The following is a 21,848-nucleotide window of genomic DNA, read 5'->3' as shown; positions in this document are numbered from 1 at the left end:
CTAGTTCGTGCAAAACCTTCAAAGGGTTTATCTTTCGCGCGCCTTGTGTGACGTAATATCACGTGACTAGGGAGAACGAAGAAGAACCGGTGTTGGTCGAGTTGAAGCCCCCTGGGGCCGCTAAGACTGCACGCGAAGAAGCAGCACGTGTCTTCGGTCTATGTGAAACACTGTGTGTGTTCTTCATGAACCAGACGTTCTGCTTCGCCTCTAAGCCAGTTTACCCTAATACCCAAAAAACCTAAGTGTGGAATATTTTAAGATGCTTTTGCATAAAGTTCTTTCAACTTGTTTTCAGTGTTAGTAGTGGGGCAATGAAGAGCCCCCTCCCCGCGATAGAGCGCGTTATACGCAGACCCCAGTTTGGCAAAGGTTTGCTTATGACGTCAAAAGTCGGTGACCTGAAATGACCCGAAAATCGCGGTTGGTGTCAAAAGATCCGGCTTGAATCAAAATTCAGGCATGCCAAGCTTCATCTCTGTATCGCCGTGGCATTCGGAGCTATCGCGAAAAAAAAACTATGGAGGGCGGTACCCCCCCCCCCCCCCCGGCCGGTGTGGGTGTAAGTGCCGCTTTTGTCTCGAGATTTGACGGGGATCATTTCTCAGTTGTGCCGACTTTCAGCTGCCCTTCTCACTCATGTGTTTGGTGTCATCGTCCCTTACATATTGCTTGCGAGCCATTTGCTTGTTGTAGCCTATCGGTACTTGGCGGTGTTTTTGGTGGTCACATAAGCAATGAGACTTAGCAGCGTCATCACTCAAGCCATCCGCTTGGCCAAAGGCAATGACTGTGGTGTTTGAGGCTTGTCAGTGCCAGAGTTGTGACGTCATCTTTTATGTTACAGATAAAGGAGGTAAAGATGGACTGATTCCGTCGGCAACGACCATACCATGCTGAAAATACCAGTTCCCGTCCGATCACTGAAGTCAAGCAGCATCGGGCCCGGTTAGTACTTGGATGGGTGACCGCCTGGGAACACCGGGTGTCGTTGTCATTTTCGCTTCTTCAATGGTGGCCACTTGGGCTATTTATCCCTTGAATGTTTATGCTCTTTGCGACATGGCCCGTGCCCTGCACACTGTACAGGTCTTCTATTTATTAGGACTCGATAAGTTTCTTTTTACATACTGGTTCTAGCTGCATGTCATTTGAAACGGGACTGTAACCATCGAAAGACGTTCAACGAAATTGCTTAACGGGGCCGAGACATCGCTATGTTGCCAAAAAGCAGTGATATGTCCTCTCACTTAACCCTCATCGGACCTATTGGCTTTCTACATACGCGTCGGCTGAGGGGGAGGGGGATGGCAGGTACGAACGCCCCTTCGCTGTTCCGCCCCTGGTGGAGCTAGCGCGTCGCAGAAAAAAACGGGCGTGTGCGCCGTTACGAGACGAAGAGATTGGTACCCAATTTTAAGATCGTCGGTCAACCGGTGACATCTGAGGTCAGGTCAAGTGTCCTAAGGTACGGTTCCGTTTTTGGTGAATAACTTTGCAAAAAAACGGCCGCTGAGCCGCGATTTTGGCAGCATCGTGCTTGCCTCGCTCAGTCGCGTCGAATTAGATACCGTTTGTTTGGGTGAGGTCACCTTAGGGTGTTGACCCCGGGTCACGGTCAGCTCAGCGCCCCAACGTCACGAAGTTGGTCGAAGGAGGTCTTGACCCATCTCCTTCGATTCGCAAGCCTCCCCGAGTCCATGGGTGGCTTTCCCGAATCGCTGGATCAATTTGATCGGAAGTTATTGACAAAAAATTAATATGAGCCTAATGACGTCATAAATGACGTCAGGCAAGGTCAACATTGCAAAAGAGACGCATCGAGCTTTACAACGAGTGCATGAAATCACGATTCTTTGTAGTTAAGATAGTTGGAGGTCTTTTCATTTTTCCCCATCGCCTTGTAATTGTGAGGTCACGAAAAAAACCTGACCTCATATGACCTTAAGGAAAAATCCGAGTGATACAAGTTGAGAAACTCGTAATGGATACTACATCCTGCATGTTTCATATCTCTGTGAATGCTCCTCCGCCAGAGAGGGTGTTGCGAAGTTGCGACGTTTTAATTCGCGGCCCACTGGTCGGGGGGGGGGGACATTCGTAACCCCCCTCCCAATTGTCTGAAATAACTTCCAAATTGCATGACGTATCGACACTAAACGTACAGCAACTTTGGGTGCATCAATTTGACACATTGTATCAAAATATGATCTTCGTAGCTACCATCGGTGGGCCGGAAATGACGTCAGAGTGACGTCATGTTCGGCCGATTTCGACTCAAAACATTGAACCACGGCAATCGCTCCCAAGAGCTTAGTTTTTAAGCTAGATGTTCTTTCTTTGCATGAGAGGACTTAGAATAGACTTGGCTATCCAACTGCTATCTCGGATTTTACAAATGTTGAAAATTTTGAAAATTATTCACTTTCCCAGTCTCCGTGTAAAATTTCAATTTCAAAATTTGACCTTTTTACCTGAAAGTGAACTGATCTGAGCAAATTCAACTCAAAATGACCTCGAATGACACAAACCACATCAAATTCGAAATATATAGCCTAAATGGACCATAAAACATATGTCATGTGACCGACGCATGCTATAATATTTCCGTGACCCGTGATGACCTGACCTGACCTTAAAATCAAAGTACATGTTTGGTACCCTCAGGGTATCTAAAGCATCTGTTCACGAGGGTGTAAACCAACAATTAGCCGGATATGACTTGTAGACGGCGGTCAAAGCTCAAATTGTTAACAAGCCAAAATCATAATAATTTTTACACTGAACTGTGACGTCACCGGTGACCTCGAGGTCAATGAAATTATGTTTCTTTCGTTAGTTTTTCCAGGGCTATCAGAATTTGTTTGAATTTTGACAATCGGCCCAGTAGTTTCGGAGTTAGTAGTGGGGCAATGAAGAGCCCCCTCCCCGCGATGCGTATTTACAAATTGCAACCGAGCTCCGCCGTGGGGTAAGGTGGGCAGGGGTTTTCGCACTACGGCTGCGGTTGAACTACCGTCTGTGGTAGAAACTTCAGGGCCATGGCGCGTTTCATACGAAATGTGGCGCAATGTTTGTTTGCTTCTGAACTTGTACTGTTATTGCTGTGAATTCTTGAAGTGAGAGTGTTTCAATAACAATTTGTGGATTATTTGAGTTTCTTTATATAAACATAGAATAGTATTATGAAACATTGTGTGGAAACTGCAAATACTGATATGATCAATTACTTAGTTTGGGAATTGATACACATTTTGTAGAGATTTGTCTGACAAATGGTGTAACAAACCTCAAGCATATCATGATCTGAAGCTTTTGCAACAAATCAAAATTGCTTTGTTGGAAAGACTGGAGCATGGTTCAAGATGATGTGTAAAAATTCAAGATTTGTGGGAAAGCTTGTGACTGTAGAACGGAAACAGTTCTATATGATGGCTCAATCAAACATGGAAATGGACGACAAAAGTAGTGTCAACATTCAGCATGTGAGAATAACTTCAGAAATTCATAATTCTTGTAATATTGCATTCTTCTTATGTACAGTTATAGGTTTTGTTAGGGTATTTGAAATTCATTGTGTCAGTTGAGATATAGATGGATTGCGGACAAATTTTAGAATCATTGCATGGAAGCTAGGTATAAGGTACTTGTTCGGTAGAAAGGTATTGATGAATGCCATGAGAAGGTTTTTTTGTGATTTAATATATGGTCGACTCGTTGTACCTACAAAAATGCAAGCTTACTAGCAACTAGTTTCTGAATCAAATCGAAAGTATTTACCATGAATGTAAATATGTACCTGCAAAGTATGTCAATAAATTTGTGTGATGTTGACCAGAGAGCTTTATCATCTGGGCATTTATGTCGCTTCTTGCATTAGGTGTTAAGCATAGTAATTACGGATGAACTTTGTGCCAATATCTTCAATGCACAATGTATGTAGCATGTCTACAACCCTCACTGATCCTAGCTATAGGCATTTGGCACCAGCAAGACCAAGGGCATGAACTTCACAGTTGCTCAACCTTTTGTCATGTACCACCAGTCACTTTTTTACTTAAGGTGCACATAGCAGTGCACACAACAATGTGCAGAGGGCCTACACAAAAACAACATGATTAGTGTGCACTATGCACAGGATTGTACCCTGATTATTTGAATATTTTGATAACTCAACAGTCAACAGTCAGGAGTAATTATTGAATATCACATTTATTATACATCACTTGTCAAACAAGAGCATGATGACACACATTTTGACAAGCAATCATGGTAGTATTTCAATAAGTTGGACAGTCATCTCCCTGGGCGTCATTTTTCCAGGAAGGTACCTCTGCACTCTGCAGGTGTTGTGGTAGGCTAGGTTGAACTGGGTCAAGTTAGGCGAAGTAAGGTGGTTAGGACCCGGTCGGACCGTAGTCCGTAAGGCCTGGTCAGGTTGATTTTAATCTTTCATTCTAATTTGATATAACCTTTTACCTATGTTTTTGCTCCAGCCTGAATTTCATTAGGTAATGAGTTAATTTTGCTTTGTTTTTATCTGTCTTGTTTTGTGTTTTTGTCCCTTATATTTTGCCCCATAGGCAAGGGTGGAGCTTTTCCAGGGAAGGTGGTGGAGCATGATTGGAGGCGCTCAACCAGACGGCATAGGAGGGCACGGTTTCTGAACGCGCACTGATGCCTGATTCAAGCCACGCTGACTTTATGCGTGGCGGCGCGCTACTTAAAAGTCCCTAAAAGAACGGGAATTGATGCCGATAGAACCTTCAATCATTCTGGGCTAACGCTTATGACTTGGAAAAAGTCGCGATCCCAATTCAATCGAAAACCTGTGGGCTCTTGGTCAGCAGGAGGTGTATGAAGAGCCACCCGCCATAAGCACTGCTCAACCGCAGGCACAGGTTTAGACGGCGTTGATCCGCATCAAAGCCAGTGTGCTGGAGAATCCATTGGCTGAAATGCTCCAGAACATTTGCCACTGTGTGGGTTCCTCATTTCCTCTCTGACTGTCCTTTGAAACCACTCCAAAGATATGCAGAAACCAACGAGGTGAGTAAACTGTGTTTTTATGAAAGGTGGCTACCAGCTCGGTTAAAAGAAAAAGTACCAGATTGTTTTGCTTTTACAGCGGGAAGAAAGGTGTCTGGATAATTTCGTTACACCCGCTGTGATGTTCAAATGGTTGCTAAATTCGAAATCAGCTCCAAAAACTAGCCTAGAAACATGCAAAACTCGAAAAAGTGAACCGAGGTCATCAAAGGTCATTGAGCTGACCTGACCTTCAGGTGACCTTGACACCCACCCTAATGCATGGGACCAGCATCATATCACATGTTTCAACGCTTGAAACCACGTGAAAACTGCAACCGCGCGGCTAATGCGAGCCGACATACGCCGAATCGCGATTCGAGCCAAACATGGTCTCGAGAAATAGGTCACAGGTCAAAGGTCATTTGGGTCAGGGTCATGAAATTTTCAGGGTAGGTGTAAAATTGATAAAATCGGGGGTATTGAAAGTTTCGTCGCGATCGGACGGTTTTTACGCGAGTTACTCACGAAAAACCGATAAAGCGCACCCAAAAAGGCAGAAATATGCACATGCGATATCCTATACTGCGAAAAAAGGTGCATCATTTTTGAACGTCGCCGACAAATTGTAATTACCCTAAGCTCAGGCAGATGTATGGTAGAAAATCCCCCAAGTGAAATACACTACGGCGGAAATAAAATACCCTACGGCGGAGCTCGGTTGCAATTTGTAAATACGCCCCCGCGATAGAGCGCGTTATACGCAGACCCCAGTTTGGCAAAGGTTTGCTTATGACGTCAAAAGTCGGTGACCTGAAATGACCCGAAAATCGCGGTTGGTGTCAAAAGATCCGGCTTGAATCAAAATTCAGGCATGCCAAGCTTCATCTCTGTATCGCCGTGGCATTCGGAGCTATCGCGAAAAAAAAACTATGGAGGGCGGTACCCCCCCCCCCCCCCGGCCGGTGTGGGTGTAAGTGCCGCTTTTGTCTCGAGATTTGACGGGGATCATTTCTCAGTTGTGCCGACTTTCAGCTGCCCTTCTCACTCATGTGTTTGGTGTCATCGTCCCTTACATATTGCTTGCGAGCCATTTGCTTGTTGTAGCCTATCGGTACTTGGCGGTGTTTTTGGTGGTCACATAAGCAATGAGACTGAGCAGCGTCATCACTCAAGCCATCCGCTTGGCCAAAGGCAATGACTGTGGTGTTTGAGGCTTGTCAGTGCCAGAGTTGTGACGTCATCTTTTATGTTACAGATAAAGGAGGTAAAGATGGACTGATTCCGTCGGCAACGACCATACGATGCTGAAAATACCAGTTCCCGTCCGATCACTGAAGTCAAGCAGCATCGGGCCCGGTTAGTACTTGGATGGGTGACCGCCTGGGAACACCGGGTGTCGTTGTCATTTTCGCTTCTTCAATGGTGGCCACTTGGGCTATTTATCCCTTGAATGTTTATGCTCTTTGCGACATGGCCCGTGCCCTGCACACTGTACAGGTCTTCTATTTATTAGGACTCGATAAGTTTCTTTTTACATACTGGTTCTAGCTGCATGTCATTTGAAACGGGACTGTAACCATCGAAAGACGTTCAACGAAATTGCTTAACGGGGCCGAGACATCGCTATGTTGCCAAAAAGCAGTGATATGTCCTCTCACTTAACCCTCATCGGACCTATTGGCATTCTACATACGCGTCGGCTGAGGGGGAGGGGGATGGCAGGTACGAACGCCCCTTCGCTGTTCCGCCCCTGGTGGAGCTAGCGCGTCGCAGAAAAAAACGGGCGTGTGCGCCGTTACGAGACGAAGAGATTGGTACCCAATTTTAAGATCGTCGGTCAACCGGTGACCTCTGAGGTCAGGTCAAGTGTCCTAAGGTACGGTTCCGTTTTTGGTGAATAACTTTGCAAAAAAACGGCCGCTGAGCCGCGATTTTGGCAGCATCGTGCTTGCCTCGCTCAGTCGCGTCGAATTAGATACCTTTTGTTTGGGTGAGGTCACCTTAGGAGTTGACCCCGGGTCACGGTCAGCTCAGCGCCCCAACGTCACGAAGTTGGTCGAAGGAGGTCATGACCCATCTCCTTCGATTCGCAAGCCTCCCCGAGTCCATGGGTGGCTTTCCCGAATCGCTGGATCAATTTGATCGGAAGTTATTGACAAAAAATTAATATGAGCCTAATGACGTGATAAATGACGTCAGGCAAGGTCAACATTGCAAAAGAGACGCATCGAGCTTTACAACGAGTGCATGAAATCACGATTCTTTGTAGTTAATATAGTTGGAGGTCTTTTCATTTTTCCCCATCGCCTTGTAATTATGAGGTCACGAAAAAAAAACTGAACTCATATGACCTTAAGGAAAAATCCGAGTGATACAAGTTGAGAAACTCGTAATGGATACTACATCCTGCAAGTTTCATATCTCTGTGAATGCTCCTCCGCCAGAGAGGGTGTTGCGAAGTTGCGACGTTTTAATTTGCGGCCCACTGGTCGGGGGGGGGGGGACATTCGTAACCCCCCTCCCAATTGTCTGAAATAACTTCCAAATTGCATGACGTATCGACACTAAACGTACAGCAACTTTGGGTGCATCAATTTGACACATTGTATCGAAATATGATCGTAGCTACCATCGGTGGGCCGGAAATGACGTCAGAGTGACGTCATGTTCGGCCGATTTCGACTCAAAACCTTGAACCACGGCAATCGCTCCCAAGAGCTTAGTTTTTAAGCTAGATGTTCTTTCTTTGCATGAGAGGACTTAGAATGGACTGTGCTATCCAACTGCTATCTCGGATTTTACAAATGTTGAAAATTTTGAAAATTATTCACATTCCCAGTCTCCGTGTACAATTTCAACTTCAAAATTTGACCTTTTTACCTGAAAGTGAACTGATCTGAGCAAATTCAACTCAAAATGACCTCGAATGACACAAACGACATCAAATTCGAAATATATAGCCTAAATGGACCATAAAACATATGTCATGTGACCGACGCATGCTATAATATTTGCGTGACCCGTGATGACCTGACCTGACCTTAAAATCAAAGTACAAGTTTGGTACCCTCAGGGTATCTAAAGCATCTGTTCACGAGTGTGTGAACCGACAATTAGCCGGATATGACTTGTAAGACGGCGGTCAAAGCTCAAATTGTTAACAAGCCAAAATCATAATAATTTTTACACTGAACTGTGACGTCACCGGTGACCTCGAGGTCAATGAAATTATGTTTCTTTCGTTAGTTTTTCCAGGGCTATCAGAATTTGTTTGAATTTTGACAATCGGCCCAGTAGTTTCGGAGTTAGTAGGGGGGCAATGAAGAGCCCCCTCCCCGCAATAGAGCGCGTTATACGCAGACCCCAGTTTGGCAAAGGTTTGCTTATGACGTCAAAAGTCGGTGACCTGAAATGACCCGAAAATCGCGGTTGGTGTCAAAAGATCCGGCTTGAATCAAAATTCAGGCATGCCAAGCTTCATCTCTGTATCGCCGTGGCATTCGGAGCTATCGCGAAAAAAAAAAACTATGCAGGACGGTACCCCCGCCCCCCCCCCCCCGGCCGGTGTGGGTGTAAGTGCCGCTTTTGTCTCGAGATTTGACGGGGATCATTTCTCAGTTGTGCCGACTTTCAGCTGCCCTTCTCACTCATGTGTTTGGTGTCATCGTCCTTTACATATTGCTTGCGAGCCATTTGCTTGTTGTAGCCTATCGGTACTTGGCGGTGTTTTTGGTGGTCACATAAGCAATGAGACTGAGCAGCGTCATCACTCAAGCCATCCGCTTGGCCAAAGGCAATGACTGTGGTGTTTGAGGCTTGTCAGTGCCAGAGTTGTGACGTCATCTTTTATGTTACAGATAAAGGAGGTAAAGATGGACTGATTCCGTCGGCAACGACCATACCATGCTGAAAATACCAGTTCCCGTCCCATCACTGAAGTCAAGCATATCGGGCCCGGTTAGTACTTGGATGGGTGACCGCCTGGGAACACCGGGTGTCGTTGTCATTTTCGCTTCTTCAATGGTGGCCACTTGGGCTATTTATCCCTTCACTGTTTATGCTCTTTGCGACATGGCCCGTGCCCTGCACACTGTACAGGTCTTCTATTTATTAGGACTCGATAAGATTCTTTTTACATACTGGTTCTAGCTGCATGTCATTTGAAACGGGACTGTAACCATCGAAAGACGTTCAACGAAATTGCTTAACGGGGCCGAGACATCGCTATGTTGCCAAAAAGCAGTGATATGACCTCTCACTTAACCCTCACCGGACCTATTGGCTTTCTACATACGCGTCGGCTGAGGGGGAGGGGGATGGCAGGTACGAACGCCCCTTCGCTGTTCCGCCCCTGCAGGGGCGGAACAGCGAAGGGCCCTGGTGGAACACCAGGGCCCTGGTGGAGCTAGCGCGTCGCAGAAAAAAAAAACGGGCGTATGCGCCGTTACGAGACGAAGAGATTGGTACCCAATTTTAAGATCGTCGGTCAACCGGTGACCTCTGAGGTCAGGTCAAGTGTCCTAAGGTACGGTTCCGTTTTTGGTGAATAACTTTGCAAAAAAAAAATGGCCGCTGAGCCGCGATTTTGGCAGCATCGTGCTTGCCTCGCTCAGTCGCGTCGAATTAGATATCGTTTGTTTGGGTGAGGTCACCTTAGGTTGTTGACCCCGGGTCACGGTCAGCTCAGCGCCCCAACGTCACGAAGTTGGTCGAAGGAGGTCATGACCCATCTCCTTCGATTCGCAAGCCTCCCCGAGTCCATGGGTGGCTCTCCCGAATCGCTGGATCAATTTAATCGGAAGTTATTGACAAAAAATTAATATGAGCCTAATGACGTCATAAATGAAGTCAGGCAAGGTCAACATTGCAAAAGAGAGGCATCGAGCTTTACAACGAGTGCATGAAATCACGATTCTTTGTAGTTAAGATGGTTGGAGGTCTTTTCATTTTTCCCCATCGCCTTGTAATTGTGAGGTCACGAAAAAAAAAAACTGACCTCATATGACCTTAAGGAAAAATCCGAGTGATACAAGTTGAGAAACTCGTAATGGATACTACATCCTGCAAGTTTCATATCTCTGTGAATGCTCCTCCGCCAGAGAGGGTGTTGCGACGTTGCGACGTTTTAATTCGCGGCCCACTGGTCGGGGGGGGGGGGGGGACATTCGTAACCCCCCTCCCAATTGTCTGAAATAACTTCCAAATTGCATGACGTATCGACACTAAACGCACAGCAACTTTGGGTGCATCAATTTGACACATTGTATCGAAATATGATCTTCGTAGCTACCATCGGTGGGCCGGAAATGACGTCAGAGTGACGTCATGTTCGGCCGATTTCGACTCAAAACATTGAACCACGGCAATCGCTCCCAAGAGCTTAGTTTTTAAGCTAGATGTTCTTTCTTTGCATGAGAGGACTTAGAATGGACTGTGCTATCAATCTGCTATCTCGGATTTTACAAATGTTGAAAATTTTGAAAATTATTCACATTCCCAGTCTCCGTGTACAATTTCAACTTCAAAATTTGACCTTTTTACCTGAAAGTGAACTGATCTGAGCAAATTCAACTCAAAATGACCTCGAATGACACAAACGACATCAAATTCGAAATATATAGCCTAAATGGACCATAAAACATATGTCATGTGACCGACGCATGCTATAATATTTCCGTGACCCGTGATGACCTGACCCGACCTTAAAATCAAAGTACAAGTTTGGTACCCTCAGGGTATCTAAAGCATCTGTTCACGAGTGTGTGAACCAACAATTAGCCGGAAATGACTTGTAAGACGGCGGTCAAAGCTCAAATTGTTAACAAGCCAAAATCATAATAATTTTTACACTGAACTGTGACGTCGCCGGTGACCTCGAGGTCAATGAAATTATGTTTCGTTCGACAGTTTTTCCAGGGCTATCAGACGCTGTTTGAATTTTGACAATCGGCCCAGTAGTTTCGGAGTTAGTAGTGGGGCAATGAAGAGCCCCCTCCCCGCGATAGAGCGCGTTATACGCAGACCCCAGTTTGGCAAAGGTTTGCTTATGACGTCAAAAGTCGGTGACCTGAAATGACCCGAAAATCGCGGCTGGTGTCAAAAGATCCGGCTTGAATCAAAATTCAGGCATGCCAAGCTTCATCTCTGTATCGCCGTGGCATTCGGAGCTATCGCGAAAAAAAAAACTATGGAGGGCGGTACCCCCCCCCCCCCCGGCCGGTGTGGGTGTAAGTGCCGCTTTTGTCTCGAGATTTGACGGGGATCATTTCTCAGTTGTGCCGATTTTCAGCTGCCCTTCTCACTCATGTGTTTGGTGTCATCGTCCCTTACATATTGCTTGCGAGCCATTTGCTTGTTGTAGCTTATCGGTACTTGGCGGTGTTTTTGGTGGTCACATAAGCAATGAGACTGAGCAGCGTCATCACTCAAGCCATCCGCTTGGCCAAAGGCAATGACTGTGGTGTTTGAGGCTTGTCAGTGCCAAAGTTGTGACGTCATCTTTTATGTTACAAATAAATGAGGTGAAGATGGACAGATTCCGTCGGCAACGATCATACCATGCTGAAAATACCAGTTCCCGTCCGATCACTGAAGTCAAGCAGCATCGGGCCCGGTTAGTACTTGGATGGGTGACCGCCTGGGAACACCGGGTGTCGTTGTCATTTTCGCTTCTTCAATGGTGGCCACTTGGGCTATTTATCCCTTCACTGTTTATGCTCTTTGCGACATGGCCCGTGCCCTGCACACTGTACAGGTCTTCTATTTATTAGGACTCGATAAGTTTCTTTTTACATACTGGTTCTAGCTGCATGTCATTTGAAACGGGACTGTAACCATCGAAAGACGTTCAACGAAATTCCTTAACGGGGCCGAGACATCGCTATGTTGCCAAAAAGCAGTGATATGTCCTCTCACTTAACCCTCACCGGACCTATTGGCTTTCTACATACGCGTCGGCTGAGGGGGAGGGGGATGGCAGGTACGAACGCCCCTTCGCTGTTCCGCCCCTGGTGGAGCTAGCGCGTCGCAGAAAAAAAAAACGGGCGTGTGCGCCGTTACGAGACGAAGAGATTGGTACCCAATTTTAAGATCGTCGGTCAACCAGTGACCTCTGAGGTCAGGTCAAGTGTCCTAAGGTACGGTTCCGTTTTTGGTGAATAACTTTGCAAAAAAACGGCCGCTGAGCCGCGATTTTGGCAGCATCGTGCTTGCCTCGCTCAGTCGCGTCGAATTAGATACCGTTTGTTTGGGTGAGGTCACCTTAGGGTGTTGACCCCGGGTCACGGTCAGCTCAGCGCCCCAACGTCACGAAGTTGGTCGAAGGAGGTCATGACCCATCTCCTTCGATTCGCAAGCCTCCCCGAGTCCATGGGTGGCTTTCCCGAATCGCTGGATCAATTTGATCGGAAGTTATTGACAAAAAATTAATATGAGCCTAATGACGTCATAAATGACGTCAGGCAAGGTCAACATTGCAAAAGAGACGCATCGAGCTTTACAACGAGTGCATGAAATCACGATTCTTTGTAGTTAAGATAGTTGGAGGTCTTTTCATTTTTCCCCATCGCCTTGTAATTGTGAGGTCACGAAAAAAACCTGACCTCATATGACCTTAACCCGCGCCCGGCTGGGGGTCCTGGATTTCCACGCCCTGCTGGGGGGGGGGTGTTTGAACACCCCCCCCCCTTGTAACTCGGCTCCTGGGCCACGTAGCGATACGCAGAAGGCGGCGTTCGAAAGAACGTCAAAAATAATGACGAAATCACTTCGGTCAATTTTTTGGTCAGGTCAAAGGTCAGGTCACCAGAGGTCATTGAAGGCAAAATTTCGCCGATTTCCAGGTAGAATGTCGAAAATTTCCAAGAAGCCAACGCATAACTCGGGAACCAATAGAGCTACAGCGCAGCGGAAAAGCGCATTCGATAGCCCTATTAACGCCCTTTCTGAGTAATTCTCTCAGATTTGACCTACCGTCAACGGTTTTGCCTGCAGGGGGCAAAAACTGCAAAAATAGCCGATTTTTTTCGGAAACAGTTTTTCTGCAATAACTTTTGACCCAAGCCTTGTACGAGCTTACTTTTACCAGCATCGTGTTCCTCTCGTCAAGACGCATCGAATGAACTATAACCTGACCTTGAAAGGTCAACTTGAAAATTTGACCTCAGGTCAAGGTCATGACCTGACCGGAAAGGGTCATGTTGCATATCAGTCGATCCGTATCGTCGAGCTGAACACATCTAAGGCGTTTTCATCGCTCTAGCATGCCTCTATCAAAAGTTATTTGCGAAAAACTGTTAGATACCATTCGTGACCTAAGATGACCTCAGGGCATAAATGAGGGTCACGGACACCATTTTCATATTCCATGTGTCTAAACCACTTGTAATTTGGTGTTTGGGAGTGTTTATAATGTCTTTCGTCCAAAAGAGGCGCATTTCAATTTTCTCCCATTGACTTATAATGGGGAGGTCGCAAAATTGACCTGACCTTAGGTCATCGATATCAAAATTCTGAGATATACATTTTGTACATGCTATTACTCTTAGCAATCGCTGAAAGTTTCAAAGCGATCAGTCACTCGGTGTAGCTATGACAGACATTGAAACTTTTTATGAGGTGAGGTCACTTCAAGTGACCTGGTGACCTGACCTTGAATGACCTTGGTCTGAAATTTTCACAACATGTGTAGAATTGATGTATGATAAGGTGTACCAAAAACGGCGGCGCGGAGCGCCGCCGTTTTTGAGATATTTGCGAAAAACCACAAGGGGGGGGTGTTCAAACACCCCCCCCCCCCAGCAGGGCGCGGGTTAAGGAAAAATCCGAGTGATACAAGTTGAGAAACTCGTAATGGATACTACATCCTGCATGTTTCATATCTCTGTGAATGCTCCTCCGCCAGAGAGGGTGTTGCGAAGTTGCGACGTTTTAATTCGCGGCCCACTGGTCGGGGGGGGGGGACATTCGTAACCCCCCTCCCAATTGTCTGAAATAACTTCCAAATTGCATGACGTATGGACACTAAACGTACAGCAACTTTGGGTGCATCAATTTGACACATTGTATCGAAATATGATCTTCGTAGCTACCATCGGTGGGCCGGAAATGACGTCAGAGTGACGTCATGTTCGGCCGATTTCGACTCAAAACATTGAACCACGGCAATCGCTCCCAAGAGCTTAGTTTTTAAGCTAGATGTTCTTTCTTTGCATGAGAGGACTTAGAATAGACTGTGCTATCAACCTGCTATCTCGGATTTTACAAATGTTGAAAATTTTGAAAATTATTCACATTCCCAGTCTCCGTGTAAAATTTCAATTTCAAAATTTGACCTTTTTACCTGAAAGTGAACTGATCTGAGCAAATTCAACTCAAAATGACCTCGAATGACACAAACCACATCAAATTCGAAATATATAGCCTAAATGGACCATAAAACATATGTCATGTGACCGACGCATGCTATAATATTTCCGTGACCCTTGATGACCTGACCTGACCTTAAAATCAAAGTACAAGTTTGGTACCCTCAGGGTATCTAAAGCATCTGTTCACGAGGGTGTGAACCGTCAATTAGCCGGATATGACTTGTAAGACGGCGGTCAAAGCTCAAATTGTTAACAAGCCAAAATCATAATAATTTTTACACTGAACTGTGACGTCACCGGTGACCTCGAGGTCAATGAAATTATGTTTCGTTCGACAGTTTTTCCAGGGCTATCAGAAGCTGTTTGAATTTTGACAATCGGCCCAGTAGTTTCGGAGTTAGTAGGGGGGGGGGGCAATGAAGAGCCCCCTCCCCGCAATAGAGCGCGTTATACGCAGACCCCAGTTTGGCAAAGGTTTGCTTATGACGTCAAAAGTCGGTGACCTGAATTGACCCGAAAATCGCGGTTGGTGTCAAACGATACGGCTTGAATCAAAATTCAGGCATGCCAAGCTCCATCTCTGTATCACCGTGGCATTCGGAGCTATCGCGAAAAAAAAATATGGAGGGCGGTACCCCCCCCCCCTCCCCCCGGCCGGTGTGGGGGTAAGTGCCGCTTTTGTCTCGAGATTTGACGGGGATCATTTCTCAGTTGTGCCGACTTTCAGCTGCCCTTCTCACTCATGTGTTTGGTGTCATCGTCCTTTACATATTGCTTGCGAGCCATTTGCTTGTTGTAGCCTATCGGTACTTGGCGGTGTTTTTGGTGGTCACATAAGCAATGAGACTGAGCAGCGTCATTACTCAAGCCATCCGCTTGGCCAAAGGCAATGACTGTGGTGTTTGAGGCTTGTCAGTGCCAGAGTTGTGACGTCATCTTTTATGTTACAGATAAAGGAGGTGAAGGTGGACAGTTTCCGTCGGCAACGACCATACCATGCTGAAAATACCAGTTCCCGTCCGATCACTGAAGTCAAGCAGCATCGGGCCCGGTTAGTACTTGGATGGGTGACCGCCTGGGAACACCGGGTGTCGTTGTCATTTTCGCTTCTTCAATGGTGGCCACTTGGGCTATTTATCCCTTCACTGTTTATGCTCTTTGCGACATGGCCCGTGCCCTGCACACTGTACAGGTCTTCTATTTGTTAGGACTCGATAAGTTTCTTTTTACATACTGGTTCTAGCTGCATGTCATTTGAAACGGGACTGTAACCATCGAAAGACGTTCAACGAAATTGCTTAACGGGGTCGAGACATCGCTATGTTGCCAAAAAGCAGTGATATGTCCTCTCACTTAACCCTCACCGGACCTATTGGCTTTCTACATACGCGTCGGCTGAGGGGGAGGGGGATGGCAGGTACGAACGCCCCTTCGCTGTTCCGCCCCTGGTGGAGCTAGCGCGTCACAGAAAAAAAAGACGGGCGTGTGCGCCGTTACGAGACGAAGAGATTGGTACCCAATTTTAAGATCGTCGGTCAACCGGTGACCTCTGAGGTCAGGTCAAGTGTCCTAAGGTACGGTTCCGTTTTTGGTGAATAACTTTGCAAAAAAACGGCCGCTGAGCCGCGATTTTGGCAGCATCGTGCTCTCCTCGCTCAGTCGCGTCGAATTAGATACCGTTTGTTTGGGTGAGGTCCCCTTAGGGTGTTGACCCCGGGTCACCGTCAGCTCAGCGCCCCAACGTCACGAAGTTGGTCGAAGGAGGTCATGACCCATCTCCTTCGATTCGCAAGCCTCCCCGAGTCCATGGGTGGCTTTCCCGAATCGCTGGATCAATTTGATCGGAAGTTATTGACAAAAAATTAATATGAGCCTAATGACGTCATAAATGACGTCAGGCAAGGTCAACATTGCAAAAGAGACGCATCGAGCTTTACAACGAGTGCATGAAATCACGATTCTTTGTAGTTAATATAGTTGGAAGTCCCTTCATTTTTCCCCATCGCCTTGTAATTGTGAGGTCACGAAAAAAAAACTGAACTCATATGACCTTAAGGAAAAATCCGAGTGATACAAGTTGAGAAACTCGTAATGGATACTACATCCTGCAAGTTTCATATCTCTGTGAATGCTCCTCCGCCAGAGAGGGTGTTGCGAAGTTGCGACGTTTTAATTCCTGGCCCACTTGTCGGGGGGGGGACATTCGTAACCCCCCTCCCAATTGTCTGAAATAACTTCAAAATTGCATGACGTATCGACACTAAACGTACAGCAACTTTGGGTGCATCAATTTGACACATTGTATCGAAATATGATCGTAGCTACCATCGGTGGGCCGGAAATGACGTCAGAGTGACGTCATGTTCAGCCGATTTCGACTCAAAACCTTGAACCACGGCAATCGCTCCCAAGAGCTTAGTTTTTAAGCTAGATGTTCTTTCTTTGCATGAGAGGACTTAGAATAGACTGGGCTATCCAACTGCTATCTCGGATTTTACAAATGTTGAAAATTTTGAAAATTATTCACTTTCCCAGTCTCCGTGTAAAATTTCAATTTCAAAATTTGACCTTTTTACCTGAAAGTGAACTGATCTGAGCAAATTCAACTCAAAATGACCTCGAATGACACAAACCACATCAAATTCGAAATATATAGCCTAAATGGACCATAAAACATATGTCATGTGACCGACGCATGCTATAATATTTCCGTGACCCGTGATGACCTGACCTGACCTTAAAATCAAAGTACATGTTTGGTACCCTCAGGGTATCTAAAGCATCTGTTCACGAGGGTGTAAACCAACAATTAGCCGGATATGACTTGTAGACGGCGGTCAAAGCTCAAATTGTTAACAAGCCAAAATCATAATAATTTTTACACTGAACTCTGACGTCACCGGTGACCTCGAGGTCAATGAAATTATGTTTCTTTCGTTAGTTTTTCCAGGGCTATCAGAATTTGTTTGAATTTTGACAATCGGCCCAGTAGTTTCGGAGTTAGTAGGGGGGCAATGAAGAGCCCCCTCCCCGCAATAGAGCGCGTTATACGCAGACCCCAGTCTGGCAAAGGTTTGCTTATGACGTCAAAAGTCGGTGACCTGAAATGACCCGAAAATCGCGGTTGGTGTCAAAAGATCCGGCTTGAATCAAAATTCAGGCATGCCAAGCTTCATCTCTGTATCGCCGTGGCATTCGGAGCTATCGCGAAAAAAAAAACTATGGAGGACGGTACCCCCGCCCCCCCCCCCCCCCCCCCCCTCCACGGCCGGTGTGGGTGTAAGTGCCGCTTTTGTCTCGAGATTTGACGGGGATCATTTCTCAGTTGTGCCGACTTTCAGCTGCCCTTCTCACTCATGTGTTTGGTGTCATCGTCCTTTACATATTGCTTGCGAGCCATTTGCTTGTTGTAGCCTATCGGTACTTGGCGGTGTTTTTGGTGGTCACATAAGCAATGAGACTGAGCAGCGTCATCACTCAAGCCATCCGCTTGGCCAAAGGCAATGACTGTGGTGTTTGAGGCTTGTCAGTGCCAGAGTTGTGACGTCATCTTTTATGTTACAGATAAAGGAGGTAAAGATGGACTGATTCCGCCGGCAACGACCATACCATGCTGAAAATACCAGTTCCCGTCCGATCACTGAAGTCAAGCAGCATCGGGCCCGGTTAGTACTTGGATGGGTGACCGCCTGGGAACACCGGGTGTCGTTGTCATTTTCGCTTCTTCAATGGTGGCCACTTGGGCTATTTATCCCTTCACTGTTTATGCTCTTTGCGACATGGCCCGTGCCCTGCACACTGTACAGGTCTTCTATTTATTAGGACTCGGTAAGTTTCTTTTTACATACTGGTTCTAGCTGCATGTCATTTGAAACGGGACTGTAACCATCGAAAGACGTTCAACGAAATTGCTTAACGGGGCCGAGACATCGCTATGTTGCCAAAAAGCAGTGATATGACCTCTCACTTAACCCTCACCGGACCTATTGGCTTTCTACATACGCGTCGGCTGAGGGGGAGGGGGATGGCAGGTACGAACGCCCCTTCGCTGTTCCGCCCCTGGTGGAGCTAGCGCGTCGCAGAAAAAACGGGCGTGTGCGCCGTTACGAGACGAAGAGATTGGTACCCAATTTTAAGATCGTCGGTCAACCGGTGACCTCTGAGGTCAGGTCAAGTGTCCTAAGGTACGGTTCCGTTTTTGGTGAATAACTTTGCAAAAAAAAAAACGGCCGCTGAGCCGCGATTTTGGCAGCATCGTGCTTGCCTCGCTCAGTCGCGTCGAATTAGATATCGTTTGTTTGGGTGAGGTCACCTTAGGTTGTTGACCCCGGGTCACGGTCAGCTCAGCGCCCCAACGTCACGAAGTTGGTCGAAGGAGGTCATGACCCATCTCCTTCGATTCGCAAGCCTCCCCGAGTCCATGGGTGGCTCTCCCGAATCGCTGGATCATTTTAATCGGAAGTTATTGACAAAAAATTAATATGAGCCTAATGACGTCATAAATGAAGTCAGGCAAGGTCAACATTGCAAAAGAGACGCATCGAGCTTTACAACGAGTGCATGAAATCACGATTCTTTGTAGTTAAGATAGTTGGAGGTCTTTTCATTTTTCCCCATCGCCTTGTAATTGTGAGGTCACGAAAAAAAAAACTGACCTCATATGACCTTAAGGAAAAATCCGAGTGATACAAGTTGAGAAACTCGTAATGGATACTACATCCTGCAAGTTTCATATCTCTGTGAATGCTCCTCCGCCAGAGAGGGTGTTGCGACGTTGCGACGTTTTAATTCGCGGCCCACTGGTCGGGGGGGGGGGACATTCGTAACCCCCCTCCCAATTGTCTGAAATAACTTCCAAATTGCATGACGTATCGACACTAAACGTACAGCAACTTTGGGTGCATCAATTTGACACATTGCATCGAAATATGATCGTAGCTACCATCGGTGGGCCGGAAATGACGTCAGAGTGACGTCATGTTCGGCCGATTTCGACTCAAAACCTTGAACCACGGCAATCGCTCCCAAGAGCTTAGTTTTTAAGCTAGATGTTCTTTCTTTGCATGAGAGGACTTAGAATAGACTGTGCTATCCAACTGCTATCTCGGATTTTACAAATGTTGAAAATTTTGAAAATTATTCACATTCCCAGTCTCCGTGTACAATTTCAACTTCAAAATTTGACCTTTTTACCTGAAAGTGAACTGATCTGAGCAAATTCAACTCAAAATGACCTCGAATGACACAAACGACATCAAATTCGAAATATATAGCCTAAATGGACCATAAAACATATGTCATGTGACCGACGCATGCTATAATATTTCCGTGACCCGTGATGACCTGACCTGACCTTAAAATCAAAGTACAAGTTTGGTACCCTCAGGGTATCTAAAGCATCTGTTCACGAGTGTGTGAACCGTCAATTAGCCGGATATGACTTGTAAGACGGCGGTCAAAGCTCAAATTGTTAACAAGCCAAAATCATAATAATTTTTACACTGAACTGTGACGTCACCGGTGACCTCGAGGTCAATGAAATTATGTTTCGTTCGACAGTTTTTCCAGGGCTATCAGAAGCTGTTTGAATTTTGACAATCGGCCCAGTAGTTTCGGAGTTAGTAGTGGGGCAATGAAGAGCCCCCTCCCCGCGATAGAGCGCGTTATACGCAGACCCCAGTTTGGCAAAGGTTTGCTTATGACGTCAAAAGTCGGTGACCTGAAATGACCCGAAAATCGCGGTTGGTGTCAAAAGATCCGGCTTGAATCAAAATTCAGGCATGCCAAGCTTCATCTCTGTATCGCCGTGGCATTCGGAGCTATCGCGAAAAAAAAAACTATGGAGGGCGGTACCCCCCCCCCCCCCCCCCCCGGCCGGTGTGGGTGTAAGTGCCGCTTTTGTCTCGAGATTTGACGGGGATCATTTCTCAGTTGTGCCGACTTTCAGCTGCCCTTCTCACTCATGTGTTTGGTGTCATCGTCCCTTACATATTGCTTGCGAGCCATTTGCTTGTTGTAGCCTATCGGTACTTATAAGCAATGAGACTGAGCAGCGTCATCACTCAAGCCATCCGCTTGGCCAAAGGCAATGACTGTGGTGTTTGAGGCTTGTCAGTGCCAGAGTTGTGACGTCATCTTTTATGTTACAGATAAAGGAGGTAAAGATGGACTGATTCCGTCGGCAACGACCATACCATGCTGAAAATAACAGTTCCCGTCCGATCACTGAAGTCAAGCAGCATCGGGCCCGGTTAGTACTTGGATGGGTGACCGCCTGGGAACACCGGGTGTCGTTGTCATTTTCGCTTCTTCAATGGTGGCCACTTGGGCTATTTATCCCTTGAATGTTTATGCTCTTTGCGACATGGCCCGTGCCCTGCACACTGTACAGGTCTTCTATTTATTAGGACTCGATAAGTTTCTTTTTACATACTGGTTCTAGCTGCATGTCATTTGAAACGGGACTGTAACCATCGAAAGACGTTCAACGAAATTGCTTAACGGGGCCGAGACATCGCTATGTTGCCAAAAAGCAGTGATATGTCCTCTCACTTAACCCTCATCGGACCTATTGGCATTCTACATACGCGTCGGCTGAGGGGGAGGGGGATGGCAGGTACGAACGCCCCTTCGCTGTTCCGCCCCTGGTGGAGCTAGCGCGTCGCAGAAAAAAACGGGCGTGTGCGCCGTTACGAGACGAAGAGATTGGTACCCAATTTTAAGATCGTCGGTCAACCGGTGACCTCTGAGGTCAGGTCAAGTGTCCTAAGGTACGGTTCCGTTTTTGGTGAATAACTTTGCAAAAAAAAACGGCCGCTGAGCCGCGATTTTGGCAGCATCGTGCTTGCCTCGCTCAGTCGCGTCGAATTAGATACCTTTTGTTTGGGTGAGGTCACCTTAGGAGTTGACCCCGGGTCACGGTCAGCTCAGCGCCCCAACGTCACGAAGTTGGCGAAGAGGTCATGACCCATCTCCTTCGATTCGCAAGCCTCCCCGAGTCCATGGGTTGCTCCCGAATCGCTGGATCAATTTGATCGGAAGTTATTGACAAAAATTAATATGAGCCTAATGACGTCATAAATGACGTCAGGCAAGGTCAACATTGCAAAAGAGACGCATCGAGCTTTACAACGAGTGCATGAAATCACGATTCTTTGTAGTTAAGATGTTGGAGGTCTTTTCATTTTTCCCCATCGCCTTGTAATTATGAGGTCACGAAAAAAACTGACTCATATGACCTTAAGGAAAAATCCGAGTGATACAATTGAGAACTCGTAATGGATACTAACATCCTGCAAGTTTCATATCTCTGGAATGCTCCTCCGCCGAGAGTGTTTGCGAAGTTGCGACGTTTTAAATTCGCGGCCCACTGGTCGGGGGGGGACATTCGTAACCCCCCTCCCAATTGTCTGAAATAACTTCCAATTGCATGCGTGATCGACACTAAAC

At 46.6% G+C, this 21,848-nt stretch overlaps 6 non-coding genes and 1 pseudogene across 6 annotated transcripts; all 7 read left to right on the top strand.

The window, feature by feature from the left end:
- The first annotated feature begins 878 nt into the window (after positions 1-878).
- Positions 879-997, top strand: LOC122376975. The gene has a single exon (XR_006255730.1). It is a non-coding gene; the product is annotated as a 5S ribosomal RNA (ribosomal RNA).
- Positions 998-6,317: 5,320 nt separating this feature from the next.
- Positions 6,318-6,436, top strand: LOC122376969. Its single transcript, XR_006255728.1, has one exon. It is a non-coding gene; the product is annotated as a 5S ribosomal RNA (ribosomal RNA).
- Positions 6,437-8,919: 2,483 nt separating this feature from the next.
- On the top strand, positions 8,920-9,037 carry LOC122376972 (annotated as a pseudogene).
- Positions 9,038-11,574: 2,537 nt separating this feature from the next.
- LOC122376976 lies at positions 11,575-11,693 on the top strand. Its single transcript, XR_006255731.1, has one exon. It is a non-coding gene; the product is annotated as a 5S ribosomal RNA (ribosomal RNA).
- Positions 11,694-15,380: 3,687 nt separating this feature from the next.
- LOC122376974 lies at positions 15,381-15,499 on the top strand. The gene has a single exon (XR_006255729.1). It is a non-coding gene; the product is annotated as a 5S ribosomal RNA (ribosomal RNA).
- Positions 15,500-17,994: 2,495 nt separating this feature from the next.
- On the top strand, positions 17,995-18,113 carry LOC122376965. Its single transcript, XR_006255724.1, has one exon. It is a non-coding gene; the product is annotated as a 5S ribosomal RNA (ribosomal RNA).
- Positions 18,114-20,579: 2,466 nt separating this feature from the next.
- On the top strand, positions 20,580-20,698 carry LOC122376968. Its single transcript, XR_006255727.1, has one exon. It is a non-coding gene; the product is annotated as a 5S ribosomal RNA (ribosomal RNA).
- The last annotated feature ends 1,150 nt before the right edge of the window (positions 20,699-21,848 follow it).

Source organism: Amphibalanus amphitrite, unplaced genomic scaffold (assembly GCF_019059575.1).
Source record: "Amphibalanus amphitrite isolate SeventyFive unplaced genomic scaffold, NRLGWU_Aamphi_draft 002430F_arrow, whole genome shotgun sequence".
Taxonomy (NCBI): domain Eukaryota; kingdom Metazoa; phylum Arthropoda; class Thecostraca; order Balanomorpha; family Balanidae; genus Amphibalanus; species Amphibalanus amphitrite.
Note: the sequence above shows the minus strand (reverse complement) of the source record. Positions and strands in the feature narration are given on the sequence as shown.